This window comes from Eriocheir sinensis, chromosome 48, assembly GCF_024679095.1.
Source record: "Eriocheir sinensis breed Jianghai 21 chromosome 48, ASM2467909v1, whole genome shotgun sequence".
NCBI lineage: Eukaryota > Metazoa > Arthropoda > Malacostraca > Decapoda > Varunidae > Eriocheir > Eriocheir sinensis.
This window is the reverse complement of record NC_066556.1, coordinates 2,993,892-3,017,902: the sequence shown is the minus strand read 5'-3', so window position 1 is coordinate 3,017,902 and position 24,011 is coordinate 2,993,892. Positions and strand designations below refer to the sequence as shown.

Sequence of the window (24,011 nt, the reverse complement as noted above, 5' to 3'; positions counted from 1 at the left end):
TAATCAAGGGGAGAGAGAGAGAGAGAGAGAGAGAGAGAGAGAGAGAGAGAGAGAGAGAGAGAGAGAGAGAGAGAGAGAGAGAGAGAGAGAGAGAGAATACAAAAAGAGTGACACTGACATACAAACATATAGACAGAAGGAAAAGAAAAGAAGCAGACAAAGAAACTGACAGGCACACAGGAAGACATACAGACGGAGCAGAAGAAGCGCCGGTTTGATTCCTTTGTCTGCTCTCATTACGGCCTCACGACCCTCTTTGTGGCTCCCTCCGCGGTACCTAAGAGCTCGCCTTTCAGACATGTAAATGGATTTCAGCGATGCGCCATATTCCAAGAACACCCATTGTGAAGCTCCCGGAAAACATTGGTCATTACAACAGATGAAATGTTTGTTTACTCCGCGTACCCGGCGCCTGCACCTCCCAACACTCGGCTTAAGGAGGTCGTCTAATTTTCACTTCGTGTTTTCCTCGTGCCAAAAAATAGGGTTCAGAAGCATTACCTTTCAGCCTCCCTTTCTACAGCGCTTCCCTGAGTCCTTTTCTCGGCCCTCAGCACGAGCAGCGGGGCCGAGGTAAGCGTGCAGCCCCGGCGCATAAGAGAACGCAAAAGGCAGCAAGGGACAAATATCCATATCTTTGACATAGGTGCAAAACATAAGTACGCTTGTTACCCTATATCATTATAATTAAAGAACATGAAAATGTTTTAGGCATATCTTTGACATAGGTGCAAAACATAAGTACGCTTGTTACCCTATATCATTATAATTAAAGAACATGAAAATGTTTTAGGCAAATATACATCATACGGAAACAAAGAAGTATATCAAGTCCCTATATGAAAAGTCAAATTAAAGAATCAAGACAACACAAAAGGAAATCACTCAAGGCCGGTGTCACTGCCGAGGCCAAGCCGTTCGACAGACAACCGGCGGAGTTCACCCCAACACACCCGTCGCTCGGCTTTGTCTCGCTGTAACTCGAGTCGTGACCTTCGACAAACTCACGCGGCCTTCGTTTCCGGGTCGCTGAACCAAGAGATGAACAACGGCCGTACTGGCAGGGGCGATGAGGGCGAGGCAGGCACCAAGACAATGAGACAAAGGATTTATAGAAGCATTGCAGATGAAAGAGAAGCACCAAGAGCACTGCATTGCCACCGAGGGACAAGATGACTCACCGCTCCTGAAAGCCTGTGGACAGAGATCGCAATAGGCGGATCAAGTCGTACAAACCAAAAGCTCGAGCAATGAAAACGACAGCGAAGCAAAGATAATGAATACCCGGACAAGGAAATCATTTTTACATACACGAGAAAAAAAAATCGAGTAATACGACGCTGAGAGAAATAATGAAAAGGACGAGGTAGGAGTTGGCGTAAAGAGGACAAAGGTGACAAAGACGAAGAGGGAAATATAAAGACGAGGAGGAGAACGACTATAAATAGGACGAGGAGGAGGACAAGTATGAAAAGGACGAGGAGGAGGACGAGAATGATTCCTAAGACGGCAAAAAGGAGAACAAAAAATCACCGTGGGAAAAGAACAGGGCGACTCAGCGTGCCAGGACGTGCCGGTGTCACTAATGGGCCTTCAATTCGCGTTAGTGACAGACAATCACATTCTCGGCCCGTTGTTTACACTCCAATCTTTTCGGCGGGAAGACAAAAAGAAAACGCAGCTGAGAAAGAAATAAGGAACTAGTCGAACGGTTTTAATTTCCTCAAGGTGACTTTGTTCCAAGAATTGAGATGCAGGGAAATTTCAGATAATTGCAACTGGGTAACCTGGTGGAAATAAAATCCTCCGTGATGATATCCGTCGATTTAGAGTCAATTTTCTATACTGAGAGACAATGATTTTACGATGTGGGAAGAGTTAAATTCCTCACGATTATACTCATACAATTACTCTGCTTTCTATTGAGCCGCGGGATGATAGCGATTCGGAATGGAGAGATAAGGAATCTGTATCAAAGGCCGATATTTACACCAACTTTTGCCGATAGGAGTAAGTCAATCTCACGGCGGCATCAAGGAACACACGCACGGAAAAAGGGACCAAATACCATCGGGATGGCGCGGCCGCTCGCCTGAACTCCCGACTTAAAGCGGCGACACGTTAATGAGAATCTACTTTTTTCCTTCCTTTAGTCTCCCTCCCACGGCTCCGATTTCTCTGTTTTGCCTCAATCGGGAATGTTAATGAGGTTTTGAGCCCGGAGGTAATATTCAGTACGAGGCAAACTTAAATATCCAGCCAACTCTTTTTGTTCCGGAAAGGTCACGTCCACGGAGGAGGAGGAGGAGGAAGGCGAAGGAGGGAAAACGGCGGATACGTATTATCAGATTTCAACTTTATAATGCCAAGGAACCCAAACTCCCGCCGGAGGAAGAGGAATCTAACATGCAGCGGGGAGGGGCGAAGGGAGGAGGGGGTAAAGGAGGAAGCGGAGGGTCGTGGTGTCGTCCTCAGGGATCAGGGGCAAAGGGAGGGAGGTGCTGGGGCGAGGCGGAGGGAGGGAGCGAGTTTTCCGGGCAAGCTGTGTGGAAAATGACTCGCGCGGAGGAATGGAAGGTGTTTGGTGTTAAGCTGGGCGGATCACTTTTAGAGCCATTCAAAGAGACGGAGATTTTCACGCATATATACATGTCAGTTTATTGCCCTAGGCGTGTATTGGATTTAAGAGAGGAAAAGGGAAAAAACATTGGTGGTAAATGAGACAGGAGAAAGAGAAAGAGAAGTAATGAAGGTAAAGAATAAAGAAAAAATGTGAGAAAGGAGAATGAATAATAAAGAGAAAAAAAAGTGAGGGTAATTAAAGCATGAGAAGGAGGAGACTGAGGAAGAGGAAAGGTAAATTGAGACTACTTTTATTTTACAGGAAGGGAGGCAGTTCAAGGACAAAAAAAAACATCAGAAAAGCCCGCTAGACACTGCTAAGATAAAAAAAAGAAAGAGTAGCCAGGAGAGGTCGATTACTTCCTATCTTTATGTACATTTTCGAGAGTTCATGAATCAATCGTACTCGACTTGGTCACAAAACTTTCGCGACCCTCCAATTTTAACTTCCTTTACGTTCTGGTTCTTTCCTCCCTTTAACTTTCTCCTGTTCCTCCATTCTACGTTCTTACCTTTCTTTAACTTCTGCCCCTTCAGCCTCCATCTTACCTAACTTAAACTTCTGTTCCCCCACTCTACGTTCTTGCCTTTCCTATAAATTGTCCCTTCAAGCCTACGTTCTTGCCTCCCTTTAACTTCTCCTGTCCTTCTAATTTACGTTCTTACTTTCCTCTAAATTCTGTCCCTCCAGCCTCCGTTCTTACCCCGCTTTAACTTCTCCTGTCCTTCTAATCTACGTTCTTACCTTCCTCTAAATTCTGTCCCTCCAGCCTCCGTTCTTACCCCGCTTTAACTTCTCCTGTCCTTCTAATCTACGTTCTTACCTTCCTCTAAATTCTGTCCCTCCAGCCTCCGTTCTTACCCCCCTTTAACTTCTCCTGTCCTTCTAATCTACGTTCTTACCTTCCTCTAAATTCTGTCCCTCCAGCCTCCGTTCTTACCTCCCTTTAACTTCTGTTCCTCTTCGTTCTTGCCTCCCTTTTTAACTTGTTCTATCTCTTCATCCTCTGTTCTTACCTCCCTTCAACTTCTGCCTCTCGTTTCTCTTATCTTCCATCAGCTTTTTATGTTACTCCACCCCTCGTTTTTACCTCCATTGAACCCCAGCTTTCTCTCCGCCTTTTTTTCTCTCACCTCATTCCTTGTCTTTTTCCTTAACCTCAGTCTCCCCATCATTCATTCTTACCTCCCTTTCACTTTTGTCTCTCTTCTCTTGTCCTCTACCTCCGTTTTCACCTCCCTTGAACTCCGGCTGTCTCTCCGCCTTTCTTTCTTACCTCCTTCCTTGCCTTTCATCTCCCATGCCTCATTTTCCCTTCCCATACCTATCTGTCATATGTCTTTCGGTGCCAATGCCAGACTTGCCTTGCCTTTCGTCACGTCGTTTCCACCTCCCAACACACCTTCCCCTTCTTCCAGCACACCTTTCCCTCGCTCCTTTTCCTAGCGTTCACCCTCATCTTTCCCTGTACTTCGTATCCTTCACCTCCACTAACGCCTTTCCCTTGTCTTACTCTTTTTTTCACCTCTGGTAGAAACTTTTGACTTTTGTCCCCAACATTTTTCACCTCAACATTTTTTTTTTGTCTGCTTTTCTTCCACCGCCAACTTTCTACTTTCTTCCTCCCACTTCCACCTTCACTTTACCACCCCCAACTCCTCTTCCTCTCCTCCACCTTCACTGTCTCCTCCTTCCTACTTACTTTGTTTCCTTTCCTCTCACGACCCACGTTCTACTTTCTTTACATTTTCTCCTGTCATGCCAGACATCGCCCTCCCCTCCCTCCTCCCTCTTCACCGGCACCACCTTGCTACGTACTTCCCTTCCCTCCTTTACCTTCACTACCTTCCCACTTCCTTCCCACTCTTCTCCTTCCTTTGTTTCCCACCCCCACGGCCTCCATGCACTTCACATTTCCCCGCGGCCTCACAGGTGTGGTGTTGACCTATTCGAGGCCGCGCACCCCGCTCAGAAAGGGTTTCATGACCTCCACAATACCCTGCAAGAATTTCAAATAACTCTCGCCTTCCATTGACACGTAAACCCCAACTTGGCGTCTTCTTGCGAGGCCAAAGTTTGCCAACGTTTCGGCGCATTGCGATAACCGAACACCTTTCTCGTCCAATAAGGGCTTACGTTTTCCATTATTCATGGTACATTTCCCCTCTGAGGCACCTCACCTCGCGTTAACCTAAAAGCTGCTGGGCCGGAGAAGTGCAACACACCTTGACGGCGACACACACGACCGAGGGGAGGCAGGTAAGGGAAGAGCTGAGGTGTGCGGAGGTGAAATATTCCATGTGTTAAGGGAGCATGAGACGCCCAGAGTGCAGGGCGACGTGAGAAAACGGCAGGTGACTTTTACGGTTATTTCTTTGACTATTTCTGAGCGGCGTGAGTCTGCTACAATTTGCCTCACGTCCATCAGAAAAATAACAGCCGATGGGGAGGCCGAGGTTCCGGAATACCAGGTGTGTGTGTGTGTGTGTGTGTGTGTGTGTGTGTGTGTGTGTGTGTGTGTGTGTGTGTGTGTGTGTGTGTGTGTGTGTGTGTGTGTGTGTGTGTGTGTGTGAGAGTGAGTGAGTGAGTGAGTGAGTGAGTGAGTGAGAGAGACATAAACACACAGACACAGGTAGACCGACAGACAGACAAACAGAGACAGACAGACAGACAGACAGACAGGGCCCGACCCGTCATCACACTTTCCTCTCACCCGACGTGTAATGAAATAGCGCCATTGAATCCCCATCATATTTACATTTGACAACTCTAATAAATTTCGCTAATGAGTAAATCGAATTAAGTGGATGTGCAGTTTCGTTTTATAATTCATTACGCATAAAATGGGGTATTCTAATTACATTTTAAATATACCTCCACATATTTATTAGGGGGCGACACATATTACTACAACATTTTTCATCAGCATTTTCAAGTTATTTTCTCTCCCTCGTATTAAAAGAACTACTGCCATTACCTCACGTGTTATTTGTATCCTAAGAACAATCACCACGGAGTTCATTATCGTCCATGGCTTTATCAAACTTATACTCTTTATGATTTTTTCCCCTCGCATTCTCCTCCTCCTCTCCCTCTTTCTCCTCTTCCTCTTCCTCCTCCTCCCTGCCACTGCAAGCTCCCAGCCATCAATGCATTTATTTTGTCAGGAAGATAATGATTCTGACCTACTTCGGGCCGGAGGCTCTCTCATTTCTTAAAGTTGAGGCAATATCATAAAAATCTGGGGAGAAGAAGTTGGCTCTAATACTGAAATTAAATGAACTTGCCAAAGCCATCGGAGTTAGGACAATGAGCCCGGTCAATAAGAGACAAATTCTTATCGCGGCCTAATATTTTAAAGGAGGAGGAGGAGGAAATGGAGGAGGAAGCAGAGGAGAAGGAGGAAGAGGAAGAGGAGGAGGAGGAACATGAGGGAAGGAGGATGAAGAAAAGAAGGCGGAGCAGGAGAGGAGGAAAAAGAGAGAGAGAGAGAGAGAGAGAGAGAGAGAGAGAGAGAGAGAGAGAGAGAGAGAGAGAGAGAGAGAGAGAGAGAGAGAGAGAGAGAGAGAGAGAGAGAGAGAGAGAGAGAGAGAGAGAGAGAGAGAGAGAGAGAGAGAGAGAGAGAGAGAGAGAGAGAGAAAGTTTGCAGCAGAATCAACGAACGCATTTTAGCCGAACATGAAAACTGGAGATTTCACGAGGGAGCAAGCAGACAACCCGCACCAAAATCACACACACACACACACACACACACACACACGTACCGTTCCAGAATTCGGTGTTTTTCCTGGAACCGTCGTCATTCCAGCCCCGTTCTCTTTTATTCCACATCATTCCCGAGATTCTGATTTAGAGCTCAGCTGATCGATGGCGTAGTAATTGGTTAAACACCCGCGCCCACCCGTCCTCCCCCCCCCCCCCACCCCCTCTCTCACTTCCACACGGCCGGTATTGCCAATGAATTCATCCGCCCGAAAATTACAAAGCTTAAAGGAAGGATGGAGGAGCAGGATATGGAGCGGGGGCGAGTGGGGGGAAGGGGAGAAATTGGGGGGCGGGTGGTATTAAGAGTTCCGCGCACCCTGAATGCTTTGTAATTGGCTGTGTGGGGTCTGATTCTCTCTTTTTTCTGTACCATTTCACTGACGTCTCTTGCTTTTTTTTTCTTTTTTTTTTAATTTTGTTTTTTGTTTTTCTTTTCGTCCTTGTCTCTTCCTTTTGACTGGCTGGGAGTCTAATGGAGGGCTTCCGTTTCGGGTCCGCATCCTTTTCTCTCTCTCTCTCTCTCTCTCTCTCTCTCTCTCTCTCTCTCTCTCTCTCTCTCTCTCTCTCTCTCTCTCTCTCTCTCTCTCTCTCTCTCTCAGTCTCGGTACGCGTGGGGAAAAAGCAATGACGGTGACGATGATGACGATGATGATGAAGTTGATTGTGGCGATGACTGCGGCCGTGCTGAGGATCCTCTTTCTTTCTCCAACATAAAATAATGACACGATGATGAAAATGGTGATGATGAAACTAGTGGCGGTGATGGTGGTGATGTCCGCGGTGATACTGACGCTGTTCATCAATTCTCCTAAACACTGCAGATCACGCTTAGACATTTTTTTACATCAAGGAAGGCAGGTCAAGGGCAATAGACAAGACTAGCAACACAAAACCCCGCTAGACACTGCTTCGACATCAGAAAACAGAACTGGAGGTGAGAAGAGAGGTCAATTTCGGGTGGAGAGGTGCCTTGATACTCTACTCTCCTTTCCTGAACTCACTGAAGATAGGTAATGTAAGTTTAGCAGTGTAAGCCTTAGTAAGTCAAGAAAGCATTGTGCCAAACATGACGTATTAAGCTCCAACAAGCTGAAGTGTTACCGAGAGGAGCGAGGATCATGTCTTATATATTTCCAAAACCCGCCATTTACTTATAGTCTCGCATTACTCTTTCTCGTTTCCTGCCTCTCACTCTCCTTCCTGTTATCTCGTCTCCAATTTTCTTTCTGACAGATTCCTCGCAGAGAGATATTTAAGACAGGAGAGATCAGTCTGAAGTGGTATTGCAGTGGGTCTTGTCTCGCCAATTCTATTTTTTTTCTTTTTTCTTTCTTTCTTTCCGCCGGTTATCTCGTTAGTCGAGTGGTGTGCCTGATCCAATCACACGCTCATTAGCCTGCGTCCGTTCTTTGTCGCACGTTCGGCCACGCAAGAGCTCCAATGGGCAGGGCGGCTTTACAATACTAAGTTCACGTTCCTACTTTCAATACTTCAACGCGGATTCTCTTTTTTTTCGTTATATAAATGAATTGCGGCAGACGGTTCAGAAAGGAAGAGAGTGATTATCGTATGGTGTACCTCGCCAGGAGAAAAGTAAGCGGGATTCTGAGAAATAAAAGGCAATTTAGCTCTGAGGCAACCTGAAACTCTCCCTTTCGACGAGGATTAGGTCGCAGGAGGGAGGGAAGACGGACGACCACAGATCTCTGCAACACATCGAACACAATCCCTTTTTCCTTTACGTACGACACAGACTAACATATAAAACCTGACACGCAACCATTCAACACATTTGTTATCATTATCCTTTCTTTAATTCCTCCCTTAATCCCTTCTTCCTCCTTTAGTCCCTTCTTTAATCCCTTCTTCAGTCCCGTCTTCTTTCTTCAATTCCTTCTTCCTTCTTCAATACCTTCTTCCTTTTTCATTCCTTTCTCCTTCTTCAATCCCTTCTTCCTTTATCTACGACACAACCTAACACCGTGCACACTTGTTATCGCCTTATCTTTTACGTACGTCATTCTAACTTCACGTCCCAAGCTTCACTAACGGCTGCAATCTTCCATCCTTCCCCCCTCTTCGCCCCTCGCATCACCTCGGTCTTCAGGACAAATAAAAATGCCGAGGACTGAATACACCTGTTACTTTGACGTCCAGGAAGGCAGGGGCTCGGGTTTTCACTAATCCAATCAGGGCACTCAGGTACTCAGCCGATTCCATGTATTTTTCAGGCGTGAGTTGCAGATGGAGTGTTCAGGTGAAGGGATAAACTAGAGACACCGGCTGGCTACCTGGACTTGCATACCTGCGCCGAGCCTGCACACAACAAGCTAACGAGGACCATGTGTATAGATGGCATGGTTATCTTCGACTCTCTCCATAGTACCCCACCTCTATTTCTCATTATTGACTGTCTTTTATTTGAAACTACTATTGGTACATATATTCCAAAATCGTCACAGCGTATACACATAAACTATCGTGTAAATAAGGACAGAAAATAAGCAAACGTGACCGTATACACAGAGAGACTGCCAAGCAAATAAGAAAATCGCCCAGATAGAGAAATAACAACAAAGTATAATTCTAAGATATCCTGATACTGTGCCGGCATCAGTGTCCCGCAGAGGAGGTCACAGTCCACCCCATCTTATCGGACAATCACACAGCTTGACCTGCAGCAGACACGAATGTTCAAAGCAGGGCGGAATTTATGCTGAATACGTCGATATTTTATTAATTTGCCTACATTTCAATTGTTTTTTCTTCTTCGGTATAATTCTTTTACAAGTATTAATATTAACGTCAGTTGCAGATTATTTTTGATATCAACATAACCTGAAGGACATTTTCGCCAAGTTTATTTCCTCCTTTTTTATCCATAATCATAAGCGTCAATTGCAGATATTAATATAAAAATCGTCATTAATTGTATCCAGTTATCTACTTTTCAATTGTTTTTTTTCTTCTTTGGTATTCTTTCTTTTATACTTATTTTTGCAAAAGTTTCTTGCTGACTTTTGATGAATTTCTCGTGTCCTTCCCAGCATTTAAAACTACTGACATAAAGTTTCCTATTAACATTATCCGTCCGCCTTCATTATGCAAGAATTGGTTACTTCAAGTCTTCTCTCCATTTAAGACGGAGAAAAAAAAAAACTTTCGCAATATCTCATTTTCTACGTGTAATCTTTAATGTTGTTTGTCTTTCAAGTGAAGTGGAACAAAACGCACTCAGTTTAAGACTGAGAAAAAATAAAAACTTTCGCAATATCTCATTTTCTACGTGTAATTTTTAATGCTGTTTGTCTTTCAAGGGAAGTGGAAGAAAACGCACCCATTTATTTTAAGGATGTTAACAAAAAATTTCCCCTTTATATTTTTCCATTGATTCGACTTTCCTGAATATCTGCATAAAACATCGACCTCTACTTCGTTATTCTTTATCTCCTTCACCTCCTCCTACACCAACACCACTTAAGGCCTTCTTTTTCTCTTCTTACTCCTCCTCGAGTTTTTTTATTTCTACTTTCCGGCGACTTTTTCAACTTTTAATGTTGTGGGAGAGAATAATTAAGTTAAAGTCAACCGACATAAGTGCCCGGCAGTACTTTTATGTGTCTTGTAGTGGTGGTGGTGGTGGTGGTGAGGCAAGACCACTGCACCACCATTACCACACCACCCCTTTATTGTATACACTATCCCAATCACCACCACCAACCCACTGTCACCACCACACAACCACCACCACCGCCACCACCATTGCCACAAAAACCATCAACACCATTATTCTCTTTCTCTCGCTTCTCTTTGTCTTCTTTCACTCCCCTAATTCTCCATTTTCTCCTTCGTCTCTTCCCTCATCGTCTTCCCCTCTATTTTTTTTCACCTCATTACCCGCGGACATGATTTCATTATTATGTACTCTTGATCCGCGTTATTTTTATCTCTCGCGTTGGAAAAAGGTTAAAAACATCTTAATACATGTATATACTGCTTTGCATGTTGACAAAGGAAAGGAATAAATTGAATGTCACTTGGAATGGCTGTTTACCAGTCTGTGTGTGTGTGTGTGTGTGTGTGTGTGTGTGTGTGTGTGTGTGTGTGTGTGTGTGTGTGTCTTTACAGTTGTTTTATTTTATGTATGTTTAGTATGTTTCCTGTCTGTTTTGTATGTCAGCGTCTCTTTACATCTTTATATATCTATTTATCTGTCTGTTTGTGTTTCTGTCTGTTTGTATATGTCTGGGCCGATATCTGTCTGTGTCTGTTTTCATGTATGTCTTTTTTTCTGTTTTTTCTGTCTGTTTTTACTGTCTGTTTTACCTGTCTTTTTTTCTGTTTGCCTCTTTCTCACTCACTGACTCAATCACTCACTCACTCACTCACTCTCTCTCCCCTCTCTCTTTCTCCTCTCTCTCTCTCCACTCTCTCTCCCCCCTCTCTCTCACCTCTCTCTCTCTCCTCTCTCTTTCCCCCCTCTCCCCCTCCTCCCTTCCCCCCGGGCACCACCTGATGACCTAATGAGATACGTCACGCACAAACATATGGAAAGAACCAAACCTTTGTGCTCTGATTCCCGGACACGAGAATCGCCCGACACGATGATGAGATTGACGCGATATTTATAAAGTGACAAGATAACACCGCAACACCACCCGACATGCGGAGACAAAGAGCACAAAGAAACACAGAGAAATAAAAAGGGAAAAATAAAGAAATAAAAATATACAAATGGAATAAGAAAACATGAAAAATCTGACAAAAGGGAAATAAGAATCGAGACATATTGGAAAAGGAATAAATATGAATAATATGAAAAAAAAAATCGAAAAAGGAAATAAGAAGACGAATGGGATAAAATTACATGTGAAAATCGGAAGAAAAAAAAGGAAAAATAAATAAATAAGGAGACGAATGGAATAATAAGAATACATTAGAAAAAACAATGTCGTGAAAAATAATTAAATAAGAAAGATACACTATACATTTATCGTTTTTGTTTTCCATATTTATTCTCGTTCTTCCTCCCAGACAGATGCAAATAAAAAAATATAAAAAAACGTGGAAAAGTTAACATGAGAAAAACTTTAAAATATTCCCAAAAACACACAAAAAAATCCCTCCCTCCGAAGACTGCGTTGAGTTGCAGAATCCAATCCATCTCCCTCTCCCTTTCCCTCTCCCTCTCTCTCTGACTGTCCTCTAATACTTGTGCCTAGAGGGAGGGGCTTTTCACATCTTAAAACAGGTACTCCGCCCCGCGCGCCACCTGTGGGAGGCTCAGAGTGTTACGGTGGCTGGTTGCTGCAAGGGAGAGGGCGGAAAGGTAGGCGTAGGAGGCAAGGGTGCGTTGTGTGTTGGGGGGGCATGGGGGGGGGGGGGACTGTTTGTTTGCTTGCTTATGTTTGTTTATTTACTTGTTTGCTTGCTTTCTTGTTTGCTAGGTTGGTTGTTTGCTTGTTTGCTTGTTTGTTCCTTCCCTCTTCCCTCTCTCCCTTAACCTTCTCCCTCTACTTCTCTCTTTACTTCCACTTTCTGTTTTCTTCTCTTCTCCTTCTCATTTATCTTTCTTTCCCTTCCCCTTCTCTTCTCTCTACCCTTCCCCCTTGTCCTTCTCCCTTTCCTTGTCTTGTCTTGTCTTGTCTTGTCTTGTCTTGTCTTGTCTCTTTTCTTTTCTTTTCTTTTCTTTTCTTTTCTTTTCTTTTCTTTCTTTCTTTCTTTATCTTTTTTTCTTTCTCTCTCTTTCTCTCTCTCTCTCTCTCTCTCTCTCTCTCTCTCTCTCTCTCTCTCTCTCTCTCTCTCTCTCTCTCTCTCTCTCTCTCTCTCTCATTTGATAGTCGCCACCTTCATATTGTGTGTTTTTTCTCTCTTTTTTCCGGCTAGTTTTTCATCCTTAATTTCCTGACTATTCGATTAACTAATACCTGCTGTGCAATATCCTTTTTTTCTGTATTTTTAGCTCTCTGTTTCCTTTAAAGTATTTATTATACCATTACTTTTATTCAATTTTTCAAGGTTCATGTCTTTTTTTGTTTTTCATTATTTTGTTGTGCTCATATTCAATCATTCTTTTTTCACTTTCTTATTTTTCATTTTTTTATATCTCAGTTTCCTCTCAAGTTTTTTTTTTGTGATCATATTCCTTCCTCTTCATCTGTTATTTTTCTGTTATTCTTTTTTTTTTCTTTTTCTTTCTTTTTTTTCAGGTCGCCGTTTCCATTCAACCTTTATTTGTATTGTCTTTATTCTTTTGTTTTCAAGTTTCATGTTTTTTCCATTTTTTTTCTGGGCTCATGTTCCTTTCTCTTCATCAAATATTCCCTCACCTCTCTTTTTTATTCCTTCAGTAACACATTCTCTCTCCCTTCGAATTCACGTTTCTCCCGAGTTTCCGCTTCTTTTTAGTTTCCCTTTTCAGTATCGTCTTTATCACCTGTCCGGCTAATACTCCTCTCACTCCTGTTTTTATCTATCTTCCCGTTTTCATTACGATCATTTTCTCTGCCACTGATAATCCTCTTTGGTGCCTGTTTCTCCCCGCGTCCCTCGCTCCTATCTCTTCATCTTACCTTTCCACTCGCTTCCTAAAATAAACTCGCTTCCCCGCTCGTAAAAATGTTCCTCTTTACAATTTTCATTTCGCTTTTCCATCATTCGTTTTACGCCTCCCAGCATTCTCCGTAAAAGAGTTTATTTCACCAGTTCCGCTAATCTAACGACCATCACTACTCCCATGACAACCACCATTACTAACCAAACGACCGCAACCACTATCTTCATCACCATCAGCCTTGTCAACCCAAGTATTAAGCTATCACCAAAGAACGACCATCATTGCCAGAAACGGCTACATCAGCATCACGGTCACCATTACCATTATCATCACCATTCTATCACTATACCGCAATCAATATGACCACCATCACTGGCAATGCGAAGGAAGGAATGATCACGCCACTGCACTCCCAGGAACGTAACCATCAGCATCTCCATCATTCCTATCACTATTACCTTATATTAAGCCACCTGTGTCATCACCACCACCACCACCACCACCGCCTTCACTCTCACCAGCATAACGAACCCAAATATCATCTTCACCATCATCCTTCTCGCTACCACCGTTACCCTCCCTATCACCATCACCACCACCACCACCAGCACGAAGGGGAGAGTGATTACTTCCTTCCCGCGCATGAATTGAAGTTTCTGCCTCTTGGTGCGACCAGTTCACCAGGACCAATAGGCGGCATTCAAATATAGAACGATCGTAAATCAAGAGAGAGAGAGAGAGAGAGAGAGAGAGAGAGAGAGAGAGAGAGAGAGATGGGCAGTAAATGATAATAGGGAAGATGGATGGGTTTGAAGGGAAGTGTGGCCTTCGTTCGGAGTCATTTCGATAAAAGAATCCATGAACCGTCGACCCTAAAACACACACACACACACACACACACACACACACACACACACACACACACACACACACACACTCCCTTATCCCTTAGATGTAAAAACTTACTTGTTCAACCCCGGACAGACCGAAGTTAGAAACAAAACAAAGAGGACAAAACTCTTGACTCTACCGAGCGCCGAACTACTGCCATCCCAAACATTCTTTTTCCCAAGGCGGGGAGCGGCGCAACTTGAATCACGAGAAGGTGGTGGAGGTTTTTTGGCTGCGGTGCGGTGGTGAGTGTGGTGATGATCGTAGTGGTGGTCGCGGTGGTGGTAATAGTGATGGTGTGTAGCACATCTTCAAGGAGAGAAAAAGAGGAAGAAGAAGAGAAATAGAGAGAAAAGAAGAAGCAGGAGAGGTGATGACAATAGTGTTGGCTGTGATGATAGTGGTGGCAGAAGTTACTATAGCGGTGGTGATGGTGGTGATGGTTCGCTTTGAGCATCTTCAGGGATAGAAAAAGGAAGCAAAAACTGAGGAACCGCAGGAGGAGAGGACAGAGGTGTTAGCTGTGATGATGGTGGAGCATCTATAAAAAGGGAAAGACGAGAGAAAGGAAAGCAAGGAAAACAACAGAAAGGATAAAGAAAAGGAACGTCAGTAAGTGATTTTAGTACACTTTCCACGGTTTATAAAAAGTGAGGCGAAGCAGATCACCAGTTTCAACCATTGACATCGAGAGAGATAAACAGCAACATTAATTCACCCTAACATACGAGAGAGAGAGAGAGAGAGAGAGAGAGAGAGAGAGAGAGAGAGAGAATTAAAAAAGGAGGAGAGGGGCCAGTCTTACATCACCGTCGCTGACTTAACGAGAGAAACGTTTGGCATTAAAGTATTTCTCTCCAGCCTAGAAACTTTGAACCTTTACTTGTCGTCCATTACGCTGGGATCACGAAACGTCGCGAGTGTGTGTGTGTGTGTGTGTGTGTGTGTGTGTGTGTGTGTGTGTGTGTGTGTGTGTGTGTGTGTGTGTGTGTGTGTGTGTGTGTGTGTTGCTTGCTATGCTCAATAAACTATCTATCTATCTCTATCTGTTTATCTATCTATCTGTCTACCTGTCTATATCTCTCTCTCTCTATCTGTATCTGTCTGTCTGTTTGTGTCTGTGTGTGTGTGTGTGTGTGTGTGTGTGTGTGTGTGTGTGTGTGTGTGTGTGTGTGTGTGTGTGTGTGTGTGTGTGTGTGTGTGTGTGTGTGTGTGTGTGTGTGTGTGAGTATGTGTGTGTGTGTGTGTGTGTGTGTGTGTGTGTTTGGACAGCCTCGCACGAATGCCTCACCAACAACAGACGTTTACTCTCCTGTGTGTTTATCCGCGGGTCTGTCCTTGCGTGTTTGACAAGGCATTGATCTACACAAGGGCTTCCGCTCCCCGGGTTGTGTCATTATTTGTCCTGCCGTTAATATTCGCGTCACTTTTCGTTCATTTGCATCGAGACCATTAGCTATTCATCCCTCCAGCTGGGTCCGTTCATTCATTAGTCTACTTCCCAATGAAAGCCGCCGTACACTAAAAGATTATAGTCTCCCCTTATTCATTTTTACTGTTATCCTTCACTTTCCATTCCACCAAAGGACTTCACATTTAGTCTCTTAATATTTACTGCCGTTTGCTTCCCACTCGCATCGGATCCTCTTCATTACACTTCATTTACTCTCTCTCTCTCTCCCCCCTACACACTTTCATCTCCCTGTTTGAGATTAGGATCACGCCGCTACACTTCGGCTGAGGTCGTTCTTTTCCTTTTTTTTTCCCTTTAATTGTTTGGAATTCTCTCTCTCTCTCTCTCTCTCTCTCTCTCTCTCTCTCTCTCTCTCTCTCTCTTTATTCAAACTACTTTCTATCTATTTCTTCGCGGAGGTTCCTTTGCATCTATTTCTTCCTGGTAAACTTTTCTTCATTAAATTATTTGCATGTAGATATACCTCCCTCCTTCCTCCCTTATGTCATTTCCATTTTCTATTTGATTATTTTCTTGACACCACTCTCTCTCTCTCTCTCTCTCTCTCTTAACCCCTCTATTTCCTGCTTCTTTTTCTTTTTCTCTCTTTTCTCCACCCTCCATTTATCCTGATTTCTCTTAAAACTTTATATTTGTTCTCCCTTTCCTCCTCCATTTCTTTATCTTCTTTCTCCTCCCTTTCTCGTTTGCTTTATTCCACGATTTCCCCTTTCCTCCTTCGTCCCTCCATCATCTCTTTTCCCTCTTCTTTCTTTTCTCCGCCTCCTTTTTCCACAACTTCCTCTTTCCTCTCCCTGAACCACTCTCGCTAACTTCATTCTTTAACTCTCCCACGACTTTCACCATCTCCTCCTCACCTCACTATCACCAAACACCTCCGCCATCACCTGTTCTTCCCTCTCCTCCTCCTCCCCCTCCTCCTCCTCCTGCTCCTGTTTCTCGCCTCTCTATCAATTTCCCCACCTTTGACTTTTTCCTCCGCCTCCGCCTCCGCCTCCGCCTCCTCCTCATCGCCCTTTTTCACTACCTAGGTACGTACTGAAGCCTAACGTTTCTTTTTTATCCTGACGTCAATATGAAGACAAGAAGTTAATTTTGTATTCATATTTTTATCAAGTCTTGGGAAAGGAATATTCTTTTCTTTTTTACTTTATAGACCAAAACCAAGGAGAAAAAGTCCTAGTATGTATTCCAATATATGATCTCTATTTACACCCGAGTCACACATTAACCCACAAGCTCCTAATGAATCTAGATCAACCATTCTCTTTACGTTTATTTTTTTTCTCGGGTTCTTGAGTCACGGACATTTTTCGTGTACTCGGTGACAAACGGAAATAAAAACGCAGAAGAAAACACACCTTGCCCTTCACGCCGCGGGGGACGCGTCATGTTAACAAGGAGGTTTCCCGAGCCGTCCCTACAGGATTCCATAAAAAAGTGAGGGTAAACAATTCTGTCTTCTGGTCCTCTTGGAATAATTTATACAACTACACAGTTTTTCATCCTCAGCCCCCTCCGTCGTTCCCTTCAATTCTCCTTCGCCACCTACTTCCTCCTCTTCCTTCTCCTTTCTTTCTCAGCTTCACCCTCTTCCCCTTCTTCTCCCTCCTCAGCTTCCCCCTCTTCCTCCTCTTCTTCTCTCCCCTCCTCCTCTTCTTCCTCCTCCTCCTTCCAATAAGGCAGTGGCAGGTGGCGGGAAGAAACAAACACCAGGTAATTGAACGATGTTATCTGAGACGCGACGAAACTTCACTACCTGGCGCGTCTTTCTCCCGGGAGTGTGGTTGACGCTGAAATCTGAAGTGACAGCCGCGCCGACGACTTTACGGCACAACGAATGACTTTCCACGCCAGCCAGGCCGAGGAGAAGCATGCGCGGGGCGGCTTAGAGGAATGACGGGAGCGCTGAGGAAGTGCCTCAATGCTTTTACGACGGATGGAATGACGATCGGTGCCAGCCAGACCGAGAGAGGCGCGTGGAGGCTTGAAAGAATGACATGAGCGCTAAGGAAGTGTCTCAAGCACCTCAGATCGCCTGTTTAAAAATCCTCCCGTAGAAGTTTCAAGTTCCAGGGGCTGTTTTATGATCCTGGTGATAGTCTTTCCCCGACTTCTGCACCTTGAACGGGATGACCATTTATGAAAACCCAGTTAATCTTGTCTATGGCCTAGGAAAACAGTAGTAATGGTAGCCCAATACGTTTAAGAATATGGTTTCAATGTTTTTACGGCGGAAAGAATGACGTTCGGTAGCAGGGAGGCCAAGGAAAGGTACTGCACGGAGGCTTAAAAGAATGAGGGCAGCGTCGAGGAAGTGCGCCGGAAAGGTTGGTAAGCCTGCTGGCCCTCCAGGGAAGAACCATCGGATGTGAGGGTCGAGGAGGGGCGCAGAGAGGGAAGGAAGGCAAGAAGGCTATCCGTAGAGACACTTATAATTCATGGGTTCAGCCTCTTCTTTAGTTGTGGAGATGAAGATGGTATGAGGGTGAGGAAGTTGTTTCGGTGTTGTTGGTGGTGATGACGTTGGGGGTGATGATGAGCTGAAGCAATGACGGTGAAAGAAAAGGAAGTCCTGAAAGATGCTGATTAGGGAAAAGGGGGATGAAGAGTGATGACTGCGGTGATAGAGATGGTGTGGTGATGATGCTGGCGTGAGGGGAGAGAGATAATGAATTACATAAGGGCTAAAATGCGGTAAAATAAAGGAGTTAAGCTGTTGATTAGGGGAAGGGGAAGGGGTGTAAGATGGCAAAAGTGGCGAGGGGGAGGAAATAAGTGAGTGAGAGCGTGTTGGTAGTGTGAATTGAGGGAAGAAGAGAGGCGGCAAGGGGAGGACGAGGGCGAGGAAGTGTTGGGCGGTGAGAGCAAATGAGAAAGTGATAGGCAGGGGAGGTGAGAGGATGAGGCGGCGGCAGCAGGTAGAAGAGAGGAAGAAGGGAAGGGTGAGAACACGGCCCGGTGAGCAGATGGAATGGTAAAGAGAGGGAGTGGACAAATGAGGCGGCGGTGGACAAGGGGAATGAAGGAATGACTAGAGGGGAAGGGGAAAGACTGAATGCGGGAGTGACACATAAGGGAGGAGGGATGACAAAAGGTTCAGCCCTCGCTCTGTACACACTCGGCAAGACTCAGGTCAGTTTAGATTACACAGGATGGACTCAACTTTTCTTTCCCTTCTGTACATCACGAACGAGCTTCCTCCCAACTCAGAATTCAAGGTTAATACAAGCCCTCGACAGCTGTTCCCTATGTAATCTGGACCCCATAGCGACTTAAAGAAGACTTGCCACTCACACGTGCAATCTTCCCTCCTCCTTCCCTTCCCACACACCTGAGAAACACCTGATCCACACACCTGTAACTATTTTCTCTACCTTCTGCAGCCGTTCTTGTCATAACTTAAGTATATTTTTTTTTTACATTTTAAGAAGACGGTTTTGGTATTTCTCTAATTTACTGCTCGGAGCTCTTTCTTCTTCTCTCTCAAAGTTTTGTAATGATGTAGTCTTGCTTTTATATTTTCTTCAGTTTATTTTAATTTCAGGTTATATAATTATTTTTATTTATTTTCACACACTACCTATCTATATGTTTATGAATATGTCTCTGTACATGTGTATATTATTCTTTATGTATCTCTCTCTCTCTCTCTCTCTCTCTCTCTCTCTCTCTCTCTCTCTCTCTCTCTCTCAGCCTCTTAGCCGATGACGCAACCATCAAATAAAGGCTTTTATATGGACACATTAATCACATCCAATCTCCTTGTGTCGGCGCCCAAACACCCTTGAAGATGCTCTCAGATTCTCTTTTCTTTCCCTCATCTAAAGCCCCTATAAGAGCCCCTCCCCCACCTCTTTTCACTCTCACGTAACCCCCCCCCCACACCCACACACAGGCTGACACAGTGACATAATTTCAACACAAAAGTCTCCCCGTCTGCCCTTCCCTCCGCGATCACTCTTTGCTATCATCGCTAAAACAAGCCAACAAGATGATATATATTCCCTGGTTGCTAATTAAATTTCCACACGGGAGAACAAGGTTAGCTGACGAGAGGGTGGGAGAAAATCATATTATAATTTGTGATTTTCTCCTCCCTTCTGAGTGCTCCGCGGGGCAACTAAAAATATTTCGACGAGGTAATTTAATTGAGTTTGGGCGGAGAGGCGGCAACGGAAGAGGGGCGGAGGGGATGTGGCACCAGTGTACGGAAACTCGATTCAGATACGCTCCCAAACCTTATAATGCGAGCGAACAATAACGTTATATCACTTTGGAGGTCATTAGAAGCGTTCCGTGTGACCCGATTCCATTTCAGACCCTTTATTCCCGCCCTATATCATGTTACTGCTTCTATTCCCTTTCTCCCTTCCCTTCTTCCTTCTTCCCTTTCCCCGATCCATTTTCCCAGTTCGAGTTCACCCTTCTCCTGAGCATTACTCTTGATCTTCTTCCTTTCTTTCCTCACCTCTCCTTCGTCGTCTCGTATCCCTTCCTTATTCTTTATTAGTTTTTGCCTGCGTCTCTTCCGCCTCTCTCTCTCAGTGTTCTATCTTCTCTAATCTTCGTTTATGTCTTTCTTCCCCTCGTCTCCTTCGTCGTTTCTCTTCTTTATCAGCCATTTTGTCTTCATTTCTCCTACTTTTCTTTCAGTTCATCTTGCTTTCTCTCACGGCTACTAATTTGTGTCCCCTCGCTCGCTTTTCTTTTTTCCTGCTTGCTCTCTCTCCCTCTCCCTCTCTCTCTCTCTCTCTCTCTCTCTCTCTCTCTCTCTCTCTCTCTCTCTCTCTCGACTCGCCGGAAATAAAGACACCGACACCTTTCATTTGCCGCCCCTAATGACCCTCGCCCTTCTGCAGTAGGTCCTCCCCGCCAACAGGCCAGCACAGGATCGAGTTCCCCCAATGCCCGTGTATCTGTCGTAAACCCGGGATCCAATTTCATATTTCTCTGCCACAGGATCCCACCACACGCAACCAGCCTGCAGCCACGCACCGCCACCTCAGCCTCTACCTCCGCTTCTGCCGCCGCTGCCACTTCCTCTACAATCACCCTGGACGCCTCGAATTCTTGGCGCTACTCCTCGAAAACTCATTCTGTTCCTTCTCCTCCTCCTCCTCCTCCTTCTGTTCTTCCTGCTGCCTACCTATTCGTGGTCGAGGTGGTTGTGGTAAATGTGATGGTGGTGCTGGTAATGGCTGTGGTGTTGTTGGTGATGGTGGTATTGGTGATGGTGGTGGTACTGGGGATGGTGGTGGTAGTGGTATTGGTGATGGTGGTGGAGATGGTGGTAGTGGTGGCAGGAGCTCCATGAATAAGTTAAAGCTACATTGATAAAAACTGAATTGTCCTCGAAACAACATAACTTTTACACTTTAAACTTCAACCAACGAACCACAGCGACAGTCATTATGTGTTTGTATGTGTGTGTGTGTGTGTGTGTGTGTGTGTGTGTGTGTGTGTGTGTGTGTGTGTGTGTGTGTGTGTGTGTGTGTGTGTGTGTAATAATAATAATAATAATAATAATAATAATAATAATAATAATAATCGGTTTATTCAGGAAATTGCAGCCGTTAAGCTGAAAATGTACATATTAATATACAGTGCAACCATAAAGAAAAATACAATATGAAAGGGGTGTGGGGTTTGTGATTTACATTAACGGAGGGAAAGTAGTGATGATGCATGAGGGGTGAAGAGGTGGAGGAGTGCGGTGTGGTAGAGCGATGAGGCGGGAAGGTAATCCTCCTCTGGAAGGCGAGTAGGTGTTAATCCGAGGTCATCCCCAGGTCACAATGCTGGGTCAGGTAGCAGCAGGTGGCCAGAGAGCAGGTAGAGGCGGTATCGACGGTCACTCAGAAAGGGGCTTAGCGGTGGAGTGCTAATCCAACACAGGTGGCGAGACAGATGTGAAGACTCGCTGCTGTGCCTGGGAACAGACTGCACAGCCTCGGTGGTGAGCAGCCTGCACATTGCCCCCACCTGAGTGACGAGTCCTCCACTGCACTGCACCTGACCAGACTTCAACAGCAGGATGGGCGGGCCTGGGGAGACCTCGGGGCGTCGGCAGGGGCCTGATGGAAGGCCGCGGCGGCGACACACTCGGCGATCCCGATACCACACACGCACTCCACTCACTGTCTGTCAGACTGTCACCATGATTTCACTTAAAGTCACAAAAAAATTAACTTGCTATGTAGTGATTCTGGAAGTAGGTTTCTTGATGAAAGAGAAGAGGGGGCTGGAGGGGAAGGGGAGAGGCCAACAGGCTGGCCCCGGGCTACTCCATGCGGAGCGCCATGACCCACGTCTGACCTCGGTCAGGACTGGGCCACAAGTGTGTGTGTGTGTGTGTGTGTGTGTGTGTGTGTGTGTGTGTGTGTGTGTGTGTGTGTGTATATATATATATATATATATATATATATATATATATATATATATATATATATATATATATATATATATCTATATATATTGTGTCTGTGCGCTCGGGCTCAAGAGCCTGCGTGCACGAGAGCAATTCGCGAAAAGCAGAGAGAAAAGTAGCCGTCAAAGTGGTCCGTTATTTACTTTCCTCGGCGGTCCGGCAGTGGCGGAGACACCGCCGCCACAACAGCTAAAACAACATCGCGGCCACGACAACACTGCCAACAAGCACGGCGCACAACTTGTGTCTCGCTCTAATTCAGCGGCGAAACATTACACGCCGCGTAAAATAAACAAGGAAACCCGCCCACACGCCCCCGCCCGGCGCCCGCCACCCGCCGCCCTGCCTGTCGCTGCATCAAGACTTTCCAATTTCAAAGAGGCTTTTTTCCCCCGCTCATCTGAAGTTTGGATGAGTTTTACCTGTTAGAATAACAATGAGGCGGAGTACGACTGCAGGGCTGACAAAGCCTGACGAGTGATGATAGCTGCTGATGGCTGTGCGCGTGTGCGTGTGTGTGTGTGTGTGTGTGTGTGTGTGTGTGTGTGCACGCGAACAGGTTATTACTCTGAAAACTTGTTGATGTGTAAGGTAAAGACAAGTAGAGGACACGAGGAAGAGGTATGCACGCAGAGGACCCTTGCGTGAGAACTCTAACGCATCCGAGACATACATTTGCAGCATGACCATCATTATCAACAAACCTGAAGTAAAGTTGTAAAAGTAAATGAACGAAAAACCAACACACACACTTCAAGCATTTTTTCGGCTATTCCTTTAAAACTCCGCCACCTCCAATCTTCGCCGCGCGGGCACCCACTGCATCATCCGCGGACACACTCGGGGCCATTGCTTATTGTCAGCGTTGGCCGAAGAGCAATATCGCGAGCTGAGTGCTGTCGCTGGTGGGCCGTGTGTCTCTGTTTCTCTCCCTGACAGGCGGGCAGGTGACAATCAACCTTTGTGACACGCGGTTAAGTTACGCTGCACAAAGCGACATGAACCCCGCAGAGACACACAAGGATTAGAATCGGATATTTGAACGGATGATGAAGAAGTAAAATATATGAAGGTGCGTGTCACAACTGATTGTTAATGAAGGAGGACGCTGTATAGAACGATATAACGCCAAAAACACGAGACTTAAGAGCAGGTAAGTAAAGAGATAGCGGAATAAGTAAAATATATATGAAAGAATACGAGTCCCAAAGGAGTTTTAGGAGTGGGGAAATACGCTGTAAAGAGAGATTTGCAACCGAAAAGACAAGGAATGGGCGTAGAGAAATGGACACATGATGAAAGTAAGTAAAATATATGAAAGTGCGAGCGTCCAAATCATTGTTAGGGACGACAAAAGGCGCTCTTCGGAAAGATATGAAAGTGAAAGACGCGAGAACCAAGAGTACATGAAAACAGACGGTGAAGGGAAGCAAAACATACGAGAGCGCATGTCCCAAAATGGTTGTAAGAGACTGCAAAAGACTCGTAAAGAAGTAACACATTTCTCACCTGGGGTTTACCGCCTTCAACTCACCTGAAAGTGTGCAGAAGCCCATTCCGAAGGTGGACAAAACACGGAAGACGGTAATTAAGCCCGGAACACCTGTCCTGCACGACTCACACCGGGACCTGTAAAAAAGGAAACATAACGGCATAAACTTCGATGTGCGGGAAAGTGTCACTAGAACTCACACTGTTGTAACGCCTCAATATCCATCGGTAAAGTGTTGGCTAAAAGGACTCTTGACTCGCACACTTTGCAGAGGACGTTTCAGCCCCAAGAGGAGGAAGCGAAGGATGAGGAGGAGGAGGAGGAGGAGGAGGAGGAAGAGGAGAAGGAGAAGAAAGACAAAGAGAAGTAAAGTGTATTGCATCTTCAAGGTCAGCTGGCCGAAAATTTAGCAACAGCAACATCTATTTTACTTCGTTCCCTTCCTCCTCCTCCTCCTCCTCCTCCTCCTCCTCCATTATCAGTGAAGCCATGAAATTCCGTTCTCTTCGCTCCACTTTCACTACTATCCAGCGAGAGAGAGAGAGAGAGAGAGAGAGAGAGAGAGAGAGAGAGAGAGAGAGAGAGAGAGAGAGAGAGAGAGAGAGAGAGAGAGAGAGAGAGAGAGAGAGAGAGAGAGAGAGAGAGAGAGAGAGAGAGAGAGAGAGAGAGAGAGAGAGAGAAGGGGGGGGAGACTGAGAGAGAACAGTGAGGTATTACAAGGAAACCATCTCTTTTTCGCCTCCGTAACAAAGATGAGGTCTCAAAAAACGGAAAATGAAC

General features: G+C 45.2%; 1 long non-coding RNA gene across 1 annotated transcript in view; it reads right to left on the bottom strand.

The window, feature by feature from the left end:
* The window catches only part of LOC126981465 (uncharacterized), an 87,427-nt gene extending 64,058 nt beyond the window's left edge, over positions 1–23,369 (bottom strand). The window contains exon 1 of the long non-coding RNA XR_007733947.1: positions 23,274–23,369. This is a non-coding gene — a long non-coding RNA (uncharacterized LOC126981465). The remainder of the gene's footprint in view (positions 1–23,273) is intronic.
* Between the last annotated feature and the right edge of the window lie 642 nt (positions 23,370–24,011).